The sequence below is a fragment of the Notamacropus eugenii genome, chromosome 5, assembly GCF_028372415.1.
Source record: "Notamacropus eugenii isolate mMacEug1 chromosome 5, mMacEug1.pri_v2, whole genome shotgun sequence".
NCBI lineage: Eukaryota > Metazoa > Chordata > Mammalia > Diprotodontia > Macropodidae > Notamacropus > Notamacropus eugenii.
The window spans coordinates 393,307,259-393,325,123 of NC_092876.1; positions in this window are offsets into that span (position 1 = coordinate 393,307,259).

Here is a 17,865-nt window from a genome sequence, read left to right on the forward strand (position 1 = left end):
TCAATATCACGAGTGTGTCATTTTTCTGAAAAAAAATAAAGATATATTTTTCAGTTTTACTCCAACTGCTATTTTTGTTTGTTTCCTGGATGACTTTTCCCCCCGCCATCATAGTCATTTCTCAATATACTTCCCCTCCTCCCTTTCCCCATGCCCCAGTTTTCTGTGGTAAGCAAAAAAAAAAAGTTGAGCAATATATTTATTCTACATAGTATGAACAAATTTTTTTTAATCGATCCAGCACTTTTAACAAAAAATACTTGACAAAGACATTCTTACATCAAATGAAGAACTGAAAACCATTTTACAAAACTGTTTCATGTAAATTTTTAACCCCTTTAATTCATCAACAAGGGTGTTCCAAGTACTATGCTAAGAGTTGGTTATCCAAAAAAAGAAAAAATGTCTCAAGAAAGAGACAATGTGCAAATAACTAGATATGTAAAAAACAGATATATATATATATATATATATACACATAAAGATAAAAGATGATAGATAGAATATAGAGAGAGATATAGAGTAAGGGAGACAGAGACAGAGTAGAGGGTATAATCTCAGAGGGGAGGGCACTAGCAGCTGAGGGGGATTGAAAAAGGTTCCCTGAAGAAAGTGGAATCTGAGCCAAGTCTTGAAAGAAGCCATGGAAAATAAGGGGTGGACATGAAGGGACAGAGCATAGCATAAAGCCTCTGTGCAAAGACACAGAGATGGGAGATAGAATGTCATGTTTGAGGAAATGAAACTGAATTTTGTGGAATACTGTAATTCAAAGACTTGGGCCATTATGTATTTTACTTCTCCACACATTGCAAAAAGAAAAAAAAAAATCACTACTGGTGACAAATTTTCTATTGATGAGTCTCACAGTCTGGTCCTTGAAGAGTTGATGTAGTCTGTCACCGGTGCAGTACTTGAGGAATTCACAGCTTGATAAATGGTACTGAAAAGTTTACAACTTTGTAGAACCTACCAGAGCTTACACTCTGCTGGAATAGTTGCTGATAACACAGGTTCACCTGTGTGCTATGATGAGAACTTCAAGTAGGATTTTGATGGAGACCTGGAATGTTAGATTTAAAGGTGGAAGGAACCATAGAGGTTATCTGGTTCAATATCCCACTTGCATATGTATTGGAGGTTCAATTTATTTTATGGGAGACCATCTCAAGCACTGTGCATCTGGCTTCTCTGGAAACTTCCAGGGAACCAGGGGACATGATGACTCAAGATATGGGCATGTGGGAAATGAGGTGTTTCCTGGCTGTTTCTGTCCATGTGGTGACTTAGGACTGAAGAACTCAGGCACTTTGAAACCATGAAGCAATCCCTTTATTGGCTGCTGAGTCAAATGAACCAATGACTCATTGAACCCTTTAAAATAAGATTTTGGTGAAACCTTAGACTTTAATGTAAATCCAAGATTTAAATAATTTGTCTCTGGGGAGCTTCATGTGGTTTTAATGAGCTGAAGAGAGTGAGAAAAAAAAGATCCTAGTCTCCCTTTCCCCTTCTTCTTATTGAAGGTCAAACTTCCTCATTCCTAAAATCAGCTACACAGGCATACCTCATTTTATTGTGCTTTGCTTTTTGCACTTCACATATTCTGTGTGTGTGTGTGTGTGTGTGTGTGTGTGTGTGAGTTTAGCAAATTAAAGGTTTGTGGCAAGCCTGCAGTTAAGCAAGTCTATCTGTGCCATTTTTCCAATGCCATGTGCTCATATCATACCTCTGTGTCACATTTTAGTAATTCTTGCAACATTCCAACTTTTTCATTATTACTGTATCTGTTGATCTTTGATGTCATTATTGTAATTGATTTGGGGTGCCACAAATCACACCCATATAAGATTGTGAACTAAATCGATAAATGTTGTGTGTGTTTTGACTACTCTACCAATTGGCCATTCCCCGTCTTTCTCTCTCTTTTCTCAGGCCTCTCTATTGCAATGGTAATTTAAATGGGGAGATCTTTAATATTCATTTGTAGGCCCATGTGAGTCTCCTGGGTCACATGGAAAACTGAGTCACATGAGCCTGTGGTATTTCGAGATTCAGAATTGTGCCTGGGTTATTCATGGCTGTGGCAGGTGCTGTGAATATCACATTGGCACTACACCTATTCTCTGAGACACAACAATATTGAAATTAGGCCAATTAACAACCTTGCAATGACCTCTAAGTGGTCAAGTGAAAGGAAGAGTCAATCAATGAAGCAAACTTCATTACTGTCTTATTTAAGAAATTGACACAACTGTCCCAGCCTTCAGCAACCCTGATCACCCTGATCAGTCAACAGTCATCAACATGGAGGCAAGATCCTCTACCAACAAAAAGATTGCAACTCACTTAAGACCCAGGTGATGGTTAGCATTTTTAGTAATAAAGCATTTTTTAATTAAGGTATACACTTTTTTTAGACATAATACTATTGTACATTTAATAGACCACAGTATAACATAAATATAACTTTTATATGCACTGGGAAACCAAATAGTTCATATAAATCATTTTATTGCAATATTTACTTTACTGCAGTGAACTGTTACTGAACCCATAATATCACTGAGCTATGCCTGTGTCATATTCCTAGATGCAGAGATACCCTCAGTGGAAATGGGAGGAAGTACAACACCCCAATCCCTGATGGGTCCAGTACTAAGCAGTACCTCAGTTTCAAGAGGAAACATGTGAAGTGACTTGCCAAGCTCACACTGATAGTAAATGCCAAACCCCAGATCTGTTTGATTTCAAATGCAACACTTGTTTCTACTAGAAGAGAATGGGAAAGCTGTAGAGGATGATGCACAAATCTTAGTGCCCTTTTAAATTATTAAAACCTAAAACTATTTATACTATTAAAACTTAAAATTACTGTTAAAACTTAAAATTAGAATTCAGGGCACCCTGTTTTTTCCATATCCCCCCCAAAATAATATGCTTTCTTTGGGTGGGGGCAGGGTAGGACATTACTATACCTGAAATGTTAAATGTGTTTTCCCTCTCTTATTCTGCTCTGTCAATACTTTTGTGCAGCCTCTTTGGTACCAATATGTCTGCATATTCATAAAAACAGAGGCTTAAAAATTGTATGTGATCATCCACGTTTAATTCTAAACATGCAAATTGTATTTATTCATTCATGTAAAATGAATGTTTGTGTTTGTTGTGGGTACAAAGCCACAGAATTCAGTAACAGAAGTGAAGAGTGGATGGCTCCAGAGTTTCCCCAGGGACACAGAAAGCATACTGGGTAATTTTATTACCTCTCCGAAAAGTACAACTCTGGATAAAACCAGAAAATAAAATGGTAGGGAAGCCTAATCCAAAATTTTAAAAAAAAGCTTGCTTTGATCAGTAACATTTGGAAGGATCCTTTTTTCATTCCTTTGAATATATTCTCAGAGTACAGCAATTTAAGTGACCAAAAACATGTAAAAAAGACAAATTATTTTAGATTTAATAAAATATTAAATTTCAGTTTTAAACAATTTATTACATGATAATCCCATGCTATTTTTGTATCTTTAACACATTATAAATGAAATGCATTATACCAATATATTTTTTTAAAAAGAAAATTTAAATTTAAAAAGAACAATAATATTTCTGTAATATCTTTTAGCATGGATTCATAGAGCCTTATGAAGATCCAAGTTATACCAGGGAATACTGTGAAATTCTCAAGAAAGTCATATCAACTTTATTTTACTTAAACTTAAATATTCTTCTCTAATTCCATGTCTTAAAAATGTTACATGAATAACTTTGGAGAAAAAGAAAAGGCTAGCTTACACTAGTCTATATGTTGATCAAAAGTATTATTTCATTATTAATAATACCATAAATCATTTAAATCACAGGCACTGAATTTCAGAACTTAAAAGGGTTTCTAAGATCAAGGGGAAGGAAGAGATTTTTAATCTTTTGAGGTACCTATACCCTTCGGCTTTCAGTAATTTTTCCATATATTCTATTTAACATTAAAGGAAATGCATTCTAGAGTTTATCATAAATATGCATATAAAACATAAATAAATTAATTTTTCAAAAAGAAAACTTTATTTGGGACATAGTAACATTCTTTCATATTGTAAAGTTGTTCTGTCAAATTCCACAATTTTTTTTCTCTAACACTGCTTTCAGACTATTTCAACAGGAAATATATAATATATATATATGTATGTATATATAATGTAGATACATACATACATATCTATGTTTTTTTCCTCTGCAGCCCTTTAACGAGTTCATCTTATTATTGTATCCCCAGTGGCAATATATATATATACATATACATACATATATATAATATCCCAAGTTTGAAATCACTGATCTATTTTTAATTATTAACTTTATTTGTATATGTTTTATTTGAATATTATAATTTTTTATTAGAAAGTATTTTTCTCCCTGTTGAACAACAAAATGGAAGAAAGGGGAAAAAACCCATAAATATCCACAGTCAAGCAAAGCAAATTCTCAGAAATGTATGTCTCATTCTGCATCTTGAAGCTATCAGCTCTCTGCCAGGAAGTAGGTAGCATCAGTCAAAAACAAATCCCAAAATTTAAAAAACGTTTTTATGAAGAGTTTTACCCCAATTGATAAATGGTCAAAGGATATGAACACACAAGTTTTCAGAGAAAGAAATTAAAGCTATATTAAAGTCATATGAAAAAATGCTCTAAATCACTATTGATTAGAGAGATGAAAATCAAAACAACTCTGAGGTACCTTATCACACCTGTCAGACTGACTAACTTGACAAAACAAGAAGATGATAAATGTTGGATGAGATGTGGGAGAGCTGGAACACTAATTCATTGTTGGTGGAGCTGTGAGCTGATCCAACCATTCTGGAGAGCGATTTGGAACTATATCCAAAGGGCTACAAAAATGTGCATACCCTTTGACCCAGCAATATCACTTCTAGGACTGTATCCCAAACAGATCATAAAAATGGAAAATGTACAAAAATTTTTATAGCAGCTCTCTTTGTGGTAGTCGAAAACTGGAAATCAAGGGGATGCCCATCAATTGGGGAATGGCTGAACAAGTTGTGGTATATGAATCTAATGGAATACTATTGTGCTATAAGAAATGATGAACAGGAAGATTTCAGAGAGGCCTGGAAACACTCATATGAACTGATGCTGAGAGAAAGGAGCAGAACCAGGAGAACTTTGTACACAGCAACAACCACAACGTGTGAGGAATTTTTCTGGTAGACTTAGTCCTTCATAACAATGCAAGGACCTAAACAATTCCCAATGGACTTTTGAGGCAAAGTGCTTTCCACATCCAGAGAAAGAACTATGGAATTGGATTACAGAATGAAGCAGACTATTTTCTTTTGTATTTTGTTTTGTTTTTGTTTTATGGTTTCTGCCATTCATTTTAGTTCTTCTATGCAACATGACTAAGGTGAAAATGTATTTAATATGTGTAGAACCTATACAAGATTGTACACTGTCTTGGGGAGGGGGTGAGGAGGGAGGAAAGAAGAGGGGGAGGGAGGGGAAAAAATCTAAGATATATGGAAGTTATTGTAGAACACTGAAAACAAATTTTTGAAAGTTAAAAATAATTGGAAGGCAGAGAGGCAGCTTAGCATAGTGGAGAGAGAGTCAAACATAAAGTTCACGTCTCTACTTGTCTTAAAAGGTATCTCAAAATTCTTATACAAGTTCTCAAAACAAAAATGTACAGAGAACAACAAAGACAATGTAGAATGATCTTTAAAGAACTGATTGGAGAAACTGGGAATGTTTAACTAGGAGAAGAAAAGATTTAGGAGGAATAGCCTCGATTCTTAAATGTTTTTTCTTTTTATTATAACTCCAATAAATGTCAACAAGCAAACAAAAAAAGAGCTTCAGCTGGAGAAAAAGGTATGGCTCCCTCTTGAATCTGAGTGAAAGCTGAATGACCTGCACATACATAGGTTGCTTGAGATGGACATCAGCAGGTAAGTATAAACAGTCAATAAAACTTGAGGGAAGCCAAAACATAAGCATTTTGGGGAGATTCAAGACAAGACCCAGGTGGGATATAAACATTCCTTATAGTGGTCACCAGTTTCCTTGAAGGGTCTCTATGATCAGCACAACCTAGACAATTTTACTACATAAAATTAGATTCAAAAAATATTAAGAAATAGTAAATAATAAAATATTTTCCCCAAAGCAGCTTTCATCATCTTCAGTCCTCTGGAATTCTGGTTTATCAGTGCATTGATGCCAATCATGATATCTTGAAAGTTGTTTTTATTGTATAAATTGTTTTCCTATTTTCTATCACTTTACTCTGCATCTGTTCATATTGGTCCTTCCAGCTTTCTCTGAAGCTATTTGACATTTTTCATTGCATAATAATATTTTATTGCAAATACATCTCATAGTTCATTTGTACATTCTCCGATATATGGGTACCTCCTTTGTTTTCAGTTTGGAACTACTACAGAAAGAACTTCTATAAATATTTTTGTACATATGGGATTTTATTCTCTTTCTTTGTTCTCTTTAGGCTGTAGGCAGGGATACATGGGTAAATGTTTCTCTCAAAAAGCTGGTTCCAGCACATTCTTGGATATGTCCAATAGGGGTATCACTGAGTCAAAATATACATCTAGTTTTGTGACTTTCAAATTGATTCCCAGAATGGCAGGACCACCAAGAGTGTGCCTGTTTTCCTGCAGCATCTCCAACAATTTTCATTTTTCTTTTTTCCCCTCTAGCTTTACAGGTAAGGATACTAAAGTCAGACAGACTGTAATTTGATTAACATCACAAAGTTAGTTTGTGACAGAATTAAGACTGGAAAACAAGTCTATGAACTCTTGAAGATATTTTTTGTTGTGTCATCTTTAATTTTCACTTATATTAATAAAATATATTATGCTTCAAAATTATTGCCGAATTCTTTATAGAAATTCTGGGATATTCAGAGATTCCTAGGTAGTATGTACATTGGAGGGGAAATGTCACTATTTTCTGTCCCAAACAGGTTGTGAAACTTTTCATTCAACTGATCCTAATTTATGGCATAGAAAGGTTAACAGGGCTACCTTCTCTGTCCTCAAAGAAGACTGGCTATGGAAAGCTTAGTTCCTTCATTAAAATAATAACAATAATAATTAAGAAAAGTTTTACTAGGAGTTCATCAGGTATGACTTGATGTGCTTTGATTGGTTACCAGTGGTTAGGTCTGCTTTTTAGCTGGTTTTTATGTCAGGCACAGGAAATATGGTATTGTCAGAAGAGACACCTTTCTCCGTGGTATATAGTAATGACCAGAGACATCAGCTCAACATTTTTTGCATTCTCTCTCCTTTGGACTCCCATACTGAAGCTTAGCAGAAAATGGCAACTTGGAGGGGAAGCACATGGCCAGTGGTCTGTGCTTACCCAGATGACCTTGAGAGTTGAGTTCCTAAACCTCTGATTCTCTGATGGCTTTTTTTTGTCCTTGTTTCCTTTTCTGAGCATAGGATAGAGTCCAAAATTCCTAAGAATTGTCTTTTTTATGTAAGTTTGAGAGGTCCCAAGAAATTTAGAGTACCTAAGCCCAATTTTTCAGACTGCCTAGCAGAATATGGGGATCCTCAACAGAGGATTGTTCTTCAACTTGAAGTGCTAAAGCCATGTCACAGGAAGGTAGGAGATCTATCTAGACTTTGTTAACCCTATTGTGGTCAAGAGCTGTTCAGATGGTGTAGCTCTGGGATAAATGGGGAGTATTTGCACAGAAGATTCCAAAAGTATCTTTAAAGTGCAGATGAAATCTAGTGGGAATTTGAATACTTTATGTTCCTATATCTCATGGGTCCCTTTGAGAAAATATAGCATGTCCCAAAAGTCTTAGTGTACAAAATTTAAAGTGTTGTATAAATATTAGTTGTTAGTATTTTCTGTGATGGATAAAATAAAAGCTCCCCATACCTTCACTTTCTGTGTTAACTAAAATCTGACTTACGCCCATTTAGATTCATTGAGTGCCTATACAGGATTTATAGAAACAGTTTTCCACTTTGAGGGAAATCTAAACATGAGGCATACCTAAACTTTTGTCAGAAGATTTCCTCTGAAATTCTGTAATGGCAATTTAAATGGGAAGATCTTTCCTATTCATTAATAGGCCCTTGTGTCCTGCCTGGGTCACATGAAAATCTGAGTCATGTAGAGCCTGTGGTGGGAGGAATTTGCTGAACGGGTAGAGCAGGAATGGTGGAATAGGAAGAGGCAAGGCTATAGCAAAGCTGAGAGGAAATTAGTCAAGAGAGCAGTCAAAACTAGGAAGGATGCAGGCAAACTGGCAGCTGGCTAGCATGAGTGAAAGAGCTTGTTTGTGATTTTGTTGAAGGAATCCCTGTTTGTTCTTTGTTTAAGGGAACTGGTTTGTGGGAAGCCTAGCAGGGAGAAAGTTTGGGGATGGTGTTGTCCTCTGCATTGCTATTGGGTGTAGATTTTTGTTACTATGAAGAGTTTGGCTTTCTGATGTCTGAATAAATGTTTTGGTTCTGTCTTCCATGTGGAGAGTCTGTTGTGTTTCACGATTCAAAACAGCTTTGGGATATTCATGACCATGCTGTGAATATCGTGTTGGTGCTACAGATTCCTGAGAGGGAGCAAGAGCAAAGAAGAGAAAATGATCTCTCCAATCTAATCCAACCTGTATGAACCTAGAGTCCTAAGATTAGGGGGGTGGTTTGAGAGGAAGGTTCCTCAGTTACAGGTGACTAAGGACAACTATTTTCTTGTTTGCACTGTGATTTGATCAAATAGCCCCATCTCTCCCTTCTTCACAGAGATAACTATACCTGTGTATAATTGATGTGAAGTAAAGAAAAGGATCATGAATTGAGTAGACTGAGAAACTGGGAAGTTAGGGTATTTGAAGGAACATCAATATGTATGTTATATACCCTAGCATGCAGATGGAATTGGGGTGGAGGGTGATACTGTGAACCGGATTCTGAACTCATTGAGAAAGGAGGGAAAGTACCCTGGGGATTGGTAGTTCAAGGCCACCAGGATCTGAATTGTCTGATAAATCTGGACAGAATACACTTCAACTTGGAGAGGTTGCTGACTGATGGCAGTAGAAGGAGAATCTGGAAGCAATAGTAGGGAGTAAAGATTCTTCTAACAGTTCCATTAGGAAAGGGTATATGCAAGAAAGTATAACCAGTACTAGAAATGACAGCCAGGGATACGGTGTCATCTGAAGGAAGCCAGTTCTCAGGGGATACCATAACATGGAAGGAACAAAGGAGAAAAAGGTCTAAAATGGAAGCATTTGTTAATTATAATTAAGATCTTTGATTCAAGTGAGGTTGATATATATATGTATATATATATATATATATATATATATGTCTACTATTTACTCATAGAGTTGTAAAGAAAGTGCTCTATAAACTTAAAGTGTTATACAAACATCATATAGCATAAAACTGACTAGTTTAATCATAGGAATAGGATGAGAAAATAGGGCTTTCTCATACTTAGGAAATTGAGCAATTATTTGTCCTTAAAACCATAAAAGTTCATCTTTTCAACAAGATTTTCTGGTGATGTTATATGGCTACAAATACCATGGAATTGGATGATTTCAGAAGAATCAGCATTGAACGAACAATAGTAATTTACATAGTGATGGTAAACAGGCTAAAGCTATGTTTAAGTTGAAAAGAAGACAGGTAAGTCATGTAATAGAGAGATACCTGATTAAGCATTATTATCCACAAAATATGAAAATAACCAGAGGACGATCTCCACTCCATATGGAGGTCTCAGAGAAAGACATGAGTACTTTCTGGGATGAAGAAAGCATGAATGAATTGCTATCTGTTGTGGTAAATTACCAAGTTTAATGAGTTCATGAACATTTGAAAAGCTGAAAAAAATCTCTTCTTGCTCCATATTGTTTTATGTTCTAATGTTTCTCCTTGCCCTAGTATGCTATGTATTGTTTTACTGTCCCTTATAGCTTTAAAAATTTAAGGATTCTAAAACCTGACCCTCAAGGTCCATGTCTTCAAAGATGGTGTATCAAGTCATAGCAAAACTCAAGACATAATCCATACTGAAAGAAAATATAGCTTATGTACATTATACTTCTTCTCATTATTGGAGATGTTCTAGCAAAGTCTGAATGACTTCCTGTCCAGAGTGTATTGAGGGGTTTTCAGCTCTATTAAAACTGAAAGAAGCTGAAGAATCATCTAATTGTAACCTTTCTTTTTAAATCATAGACTCCTCTGTTACTCTGGTGAACAGTCCTGCTGGTAGGTTTGTCTGCCTCAAATCTCTTCCCACTCCAATCCATTTGCCAAGATTCAGCTATTAAAATGGCTTTCCTAAAATGCAGGTTCAATCATGTCACTTCCCTACTAAACAAACTCCAATGGGTCCTTATTACTTCCAGAATGAAGCAGAAAATATTCTGGTGTTCAGAACCTTTCATAACCTAGCCCTCTCCTGCCTTTCTAGTCTTTTTATACCTTACTTCCCACAATGTGCTCCGTTATTTAGTGACACTGACCTCTTGGTTGTTCCACGAAGAAGACACTCCATCTGTAGGCTCCAGGGAATTTTCTCTGGCTATGCCCCATGTTTACAGTCTCCCTCCTCAATTCTATCTATTGACTTCTTTTCTTTCCTTTAAATCCCAACTAAAATGCCATCTTTTACAGGAAACCTTTCTCAAATGTTTTTAATTCTAGAGCCTTCTTAATTTTCTGTTAATTATTTCCTATTTGTCCTGTCCATTGTGTATGTGTGTGTATACATATGTGTATATATATAATATATATGTATGTATATATGTATGTATGTTTGTTTATTTGATGTTGTTTCCGCATTAGACTATAAACTCCTTGAGGGAGAGACTCTATTTTGCCTCTTTTTTGCTGTCACAGTGCTTAGTATGGTGCCTGAAATATAGTAGGTGGTTAATACATGTTTTATTAATAGATTTTTGAAATCTGTGGATGCCTTCTTTTAATAATATTTTGAAATAATAAAATAAAATAGTTAGCAAGTAACTCAATGATATTGAAATATGATTAACATGATATTAAAAAATAAATTCATGAACCTTCTCAAATCAATCAATGGATGACAGGTTAAGAAGCCTAGATTCCAATTCAAGTCTCTCTTTTTACAGACAAATTTAGATCCAAAGAAGTGAAATGATTGCCTGAGGTTTTGCAACAAGTTAGTAGTCAAGTTAGAACTAGTAGCTAGATGACTGATATCAAATTCAATATTATTTCAGTGTTCATTATAGTTCTTTCGATATAGTTCTCTGAACTATATCTGAGGTTCCATCCAATTATGATATAAGATTCTCTGAGATTTTATGCTAATATTTTTATACTTAGTCTGGTTGTACTTCTTAGAAGACTGGAAAACCATTAAAAATCCACTCCTACATTCTACTTTTCATCCCCACTCACTGTTTAGCATGCCACTGAGTCCTGTGTATATGACATGGTTTAATTTTAAAAGGGCCTCTACAGGATTTTCATTCATTGTATTTTAGTAGTGAGGCTTCTAATCTTTGCTCTGGGGTTTACATGAAGAAGAGGTTTAATAAGATTCTAATCCTTACTTTAGGCTATGTGGTTTTAACAATATTTATTGTAGTATCTGCTCCTCATACATTTCCAGCTAGAAGTCAAATAGAGGAACATATTTGGCTACTCTAAAATCAAACATCTCAGCTATGCCTTGGAATTGGAAGGGCTAGAAGCCCCTGTTTTGGTAGGAAAAATAATAGCAAATTGGGGATATTTCAGGTGATAGGATAGGTTATGTTTGGTTGATAATTCCTGAAGTTTCACTTTCGCACTTCTTCTCAAAGTGCATTGAAAGTTTCATGTGAAATGCCAGGCTATGTGTATTTTCTGAAATAGACTTCTTAATGATGCATAGTCTTTCACGGATGATTTAATTCAGAATTTACTCATTAAGCTTGTAGACTCCATTACTTGGGTGGGGCTCCTTGGTAGATGGAAATAGAGTTCAAATAACCTTGACTAATTTTTGTTATAGTTTTAGAAGGAAGAAACTTCTTAACTATCATGGTTATTAAGCACTTGGAAACAGTTTAAAAATTAAGGAAATCTCATGAAAGCTCTTCCCTGGAAATCTTTTAAAAAATGAGAAACTATTCTACTTGAATGGTTCAAGTACAGACCTGCCTAAAGAAAGGAATCTGGACTAGATGACCTCTTAAATTCCATTCTGACAGCTTGGCTATAGATCTAGATCTACACACACACACACACACACACACACACACACACACACACAAACCAAATAGATTTAAAATATGTTCAGATAGCAAATCACAAAACTTTAATCGTTTTGATTAGCAATAAGAGAAATTGGAAAAGTAAGAGCAAAAGTGAGTAGAAGGAAGAGTGATGCAATGAGATGGCATAATGGATGTTAAACTTGGAAGCTCTTTGAAAAGAAAAAGAAAAAGAGAGAGAGTCCTGAAGGAGCCAACCTTATATTAGGAAGGATGTAGGTTCATTGAGTGAACAGATAAACATATGCATAATGACCTGAGGAGGCAGAGATCATTAACAATATAATGGAAAATAGCTCCTCATTTATCTTTTTTTTCCCAAAAACATATTAATGTATTTGTTTTTAGTTTTTAACATTCACTTCCATAAGTTTTGGATTTTCTCCCCCTCTCTCACTCCTCCATCCCCCAGATGGCAAGCAATCTTATATGGGCTCTACATGAACATTCCTATTAAATACATTTGCACACCAGTCATGTTGCATAGAAGAATTAAAACGAATGGGAGAAACCACGAGAAAACAAAACAAAACACAATGAAACATCACAAAAAAGAAAATAGTCTGCTTTATTCTGCATTCCAACTACATAATTCTTTCTCTGGATGTGGATATCATTTTGGACCATGAGTTCTTTGGAAATGTTTTAGGTCCTTGCATTGCTAAGAAGGGCTAAGTGTATCAAAATCAGTCCTTGCACACTGTGGCTGTTACTGTGTATAATGTTCTCCTGGTTCTGCTTGCTTCACTGAGCATCCGTTCATGTCTTTTCCAGGTTTTCTCAAAATCTACCTGCTCATTATTTCTTATAGCACAATAGTATTCCATTATATTCATATGCCTCCTCATTTATCTTCTTGAATGCTCTTGTTGTGGAACAAAAGAAGAATAGTTAGGGTGCCATAAAGATTCTCATTTCTTTTCCCATATCAGTACGGGCTTTCTTTGCCATCTTCTGGGACTACTGCAAATTCTCCTTTCTCCGCAGCCAGAATCATCTTTATTCTCAGATCTAGTCATGCCACTCTTCTCCTCAAAATCTGTGGCTGGATCCTAGTCTACTACTGAATAACTTTAAGACTCCTTTGCCTGTCATCCAAGTCTCTCCACATTTTGGTTCAGTCAATGAATTCAAATCTTACAGCTTTATCTCATTCTACTCTGTCTACTTGATTTCATCTTACACTACTCTTTGTTCCTTCTAAACAAGCGTATTAACTGCACCTCCATAAAATGTCTTCCACTTCCCCATTTCATGCTTTAGCTCATACGTTTTATATAGCTGGATGAGGCATTAGGTGGCACAGTGCATAAAATTCTGGGCTTAGAGTCAGGGAGCCTTGAGCTTAAATCCAGACACAGACCCTCATTAGCTATTTGACCTTAGGCAAGTTACTTAACCTCTTTCTGTCTCAGTTTCCTCTTCTGTAAAACTGGGGTACTCATAATATCATCTCCCAGGACTGTTGTGAGGATCATATGGGATCATATTTGTAAAGTGGTTTTTAAACTTTAAAATGCTATGTAAATGCTAACTATTATTATTAAACTGAATAACATGATGGTTGAGCTAAATAGACAGGCAAAAGCAAGGTTTAGCTGAGGCCCAGAAATACCGCTCTGGAGAAATCACAACTCCATGAACAATCTTGAGGTTCTTGTTCAGTTAGAGAGGATTGACTTAACAAGAGATTACTTAGGAGAGAGTCCAAAGCCTTGCTTCATGAACAGAAAAGAGACTGCGAAAGCTAACAATAACTATTATTTCTGTCCAGTTCACATGAAAGGGCACCTTTTTCTTTGGGCTAGAAAGTGGCAAACTCAACTGGTAAAATTCAGTTAGACAACTCTATTATTATTTTTCTAAAATTTAATTTTCATCATGTGACTTCAAAAAAACTCCCATCCAATGCCCCCACATTGTCTATAGAATTAACTTCTAAATGATTTGTTTGGCATTCTGCTCTCTTGATAATCTAGTTCCACTTAATAATCTAGTGCCACTTAATCTAACCAACCTTTTCTGTTTCCATTCCCCCAAATAAGGTCTATGCTCTAGTTAGACTGGTCTCTTAATTCTCTCCAAGGACTTTATATGCACATTTTATCTCTATGCTTTTACTCCAGTGGTTCCTTTGTCTTGGAGCAAAGAGCATTTCTCCTATCCTTTCTCCTTCCCCCATCCCAAACATACCTCTCTTGACTTGCCTTCTTTCAAGGCCTAACCCAATCTAGACAGTGTGGAACTTAGAGTCTTGTAGACCTGGGCTTGAATCTGGCCTTAGGCATTTAATAGCTGTGTGACTGGGCAAATCATTTAACCTCCCAAGGCTTCAGATTACTCATCTGTGAAATTAGTGGGTTAATATGATATCCTCTAAAGTCCCTTCTAATTCTAAAATTTATGGTTTTATGATTGTTTCCTGGCCACTCTGACTAATAAGAATTTCTTCCTTCTCTGGATCACTACATCAATCCCTGAGGCCTACCTAATGGAAAGAGCATAGCACTTGGGCCAGAAGCCCTGGATTCTGATCCCAGTTATGCCAATTACCCGTTGTTTGAATTTGAATAAATCACATCACTTCTCTAAACTTTGGCTTTCCTATATGGAAATTTAGAATTAAAAATACCTACTCTATTTAATGGAGTTGTTGAAGGCTCAAAACAGAAAACTAATCAATCAACCAGTATTTGTCAAGTTTCTATGTGCCAAGACTGTGCTAGGTAAGTGCTGGAAACACAAGTACAGAGAATGAATATTCGCAATGAACTTATATTTTAACAGGGGAGACAATAAGTATATACGAAAATATATGCAACATAAATATATGCAACAAACATAAAATATGCAACAAAAAAGGCTAAAAAGTACATGCACAAAGTCTTTTGAGAGGGATGACACTAATAATTAGGCAATCAAATAGTTAATAAGCATTTATTAAGTACCTATTATGTTTCAGACACTGTATTAAGCAGTGGAGATACAAAGACAGGCAAGATTGTTCCTGATCGCAAGGATCTCACAGTCTAATGGGAGACACAATATGAAAACAATTATATATAAATGAGCTTTATATGAGATAAATTAAGGATAATCAGTAGAAGGAAAGGACTAACGTTAAGGTAGAAAAATTCAGGCTTCTGGTAGAAAGTAAAATCTTAGCTGGGACTTGAAGAAAGCCAAGGAGGCCAAGAGACAGATGAAGAGGGAGATAAATTTTGCCATAAGGGACAGTCAGTGAAAATACATATATAGTCTAGAGATGGAGCGTAGTGTTCATAAAACAGAAATGAGGCCAGTGTCACCGGATCACAGGATATGTGGAGGGGAGTAAGGTATAAGAAGACTGGAATGGTAGGAAGGGACAAGGTTGTAAAACATAAATCTTGAAGATATGGCATGAGCCCTAGAAAATTTCTAACTCGAGTTGTGTCTTTGCATCATAGAGTTCACAGGTCACAAACTAGTACAAATTTCCCAAGTATTAAGTGAGTCTGAATAGAGCAACTAATCAGTTTGGATATTTCAAATATCCAAATAATATTTTTTTTCAAAAAATCAATTACTTGGGAAATTCAGAAAAAATCCATTCATTATAATATATCAAGTAAGGATAATATTGGCTGTCTCCTCCTGGAGTTTTTGGATGCATAAATAAAATATCATGAGTAATGCTTTGATATCATAAGGAGATAAAAAATTTTACAAGACAAATCTAATATTCATGGTCATGACAAAAAAATCTTGAAACACTAGAAGTCCCTTTAGTAGAAAATAATGTTTATTTTTTTAAAGAAAAATAAATATTAAATATTTTTCTATTACATGAAAATGAATACTTTGTATCTATTTCTAATATGATAATTTCAATCTAGGAAATAATAATCCTCATTAATTGAGCCCTTTCTTTTCAAGATTGGCACAAGCTTCTAAAATTTTATTTGCTTCTTTTAGCCAGTAAACACTTGATCTTCCTGCCAAGGAAAGAGATATGGCAGCCAAGGGCAACACTAATTTATAATATAAATTTGCTTGCAAGATTTTATTTAGGAGTATGGCAAAAAATTGTAAGCAATATAGTTTCATAAAACAGGGAGAAGCATTAGAGGGAAAAGTGGATTTGCAGAAAGCTTGGCCAGAGATCCATCTAAACAAAACTGTCCTGAGGACATTCAAAGATGATACTGGAATGAAGATAATAAACAGATGAAAACAGACAAAATAGACAAAGATCTGTAATGATTATGACAAACTCTCTTCTCCATTATAGTAGAGTCATCACATTTTGACTCAAACATCACATGAAGAAGTAGAAATGGCACAAAAGAAAACAACATGAAAACAGCATTCAGACAACAGTTATGGACAATGGATGTCAATTTTAGGCATAACACAATATAGAGGGCACTAAGAGATTGATTCGCAAGATATTTGAAAGAGGATAGAATTTTAAAGACCTGGAAAAAATTTAGATTTGAACATTATCAAAAAAAGGTGACAAAGAATTTTTGACACAAATGTATCTTCTCATCTGTACATTATTCATGAGAATAAATTGCACATACAGCAAAAGCATCCTAGATGAATGCATGAGATCAGAAAGGGCAAGCTTGCATAAAGGCTATTCTCTAGCAGTCCTCACAACTGAATGAAAGGTAGAGAATATAAGGTCCAAATGTTGTTTGTTTACTATATTTGATTCAATAAAACAAAACAGCACCTTTCAGGTTCTCCTCAATCAGGAGTCTGTCATGCACATGTCAAAAATCATAAAGGATTACTTGAAAACTGGAACAACAGAAACTTTGATGTTGATTTCTAAATGTTAATCTAAACCTAAAGCAGGAGGTGTTTGACACCATCATAGAGAATGGCTAGCATAGAGTTTAGAAGATGAAAGAGGAATTCCCTATTGATGGTTAGGTCCTGCCACAAAGAAGAGGAATTCAATTTGTTGTGTTTGGTCACAGTAGTCAGATGGTTAAAAGTTAGAGAGAATAAACTTTAGGTATGATGGAAGAAAAAAGTCCCTAACACTGAGGGCTCTCTAAAAGTGGAAGGGGCTGCTTTGAAGGAAGACAGTCCCTCCTCACTGGAGGTTTTTAAGCAAAGGGTGGATGATTATTTATCAGATATTAGATTATAGAGAGAATTCTTTTTCAAGTATGTGTTGGATGCCCACCAAGGTCCCTTCAGTTTTGTAATTTTGTGATTCCTTTCTTCAGATGTTAGTATTTGCCAATGACATTCAGCTGATAGCATCAAACTCAGAAATACTGCTGAGTCTCCTAAATGGTGACTAAGTGGTTCAAAGGGTAGAGTACTGGACCTGAAGTCAAGAGGACCCGAGTCCAAATCTGGCTTCAGATATTTACTATTTGTGTGACCCTGGGCAAATCACTTAACCTGTCTGACTCAGTTTCCTTAATAATAAAATGGGATAATAAATAGCACCTACTTTTCAAGATAGGTAAAAGACCAAATAAGATAAGTTGGTAAAGACCAAATAAGATAATACTAACGTATAGTAGGTACGTA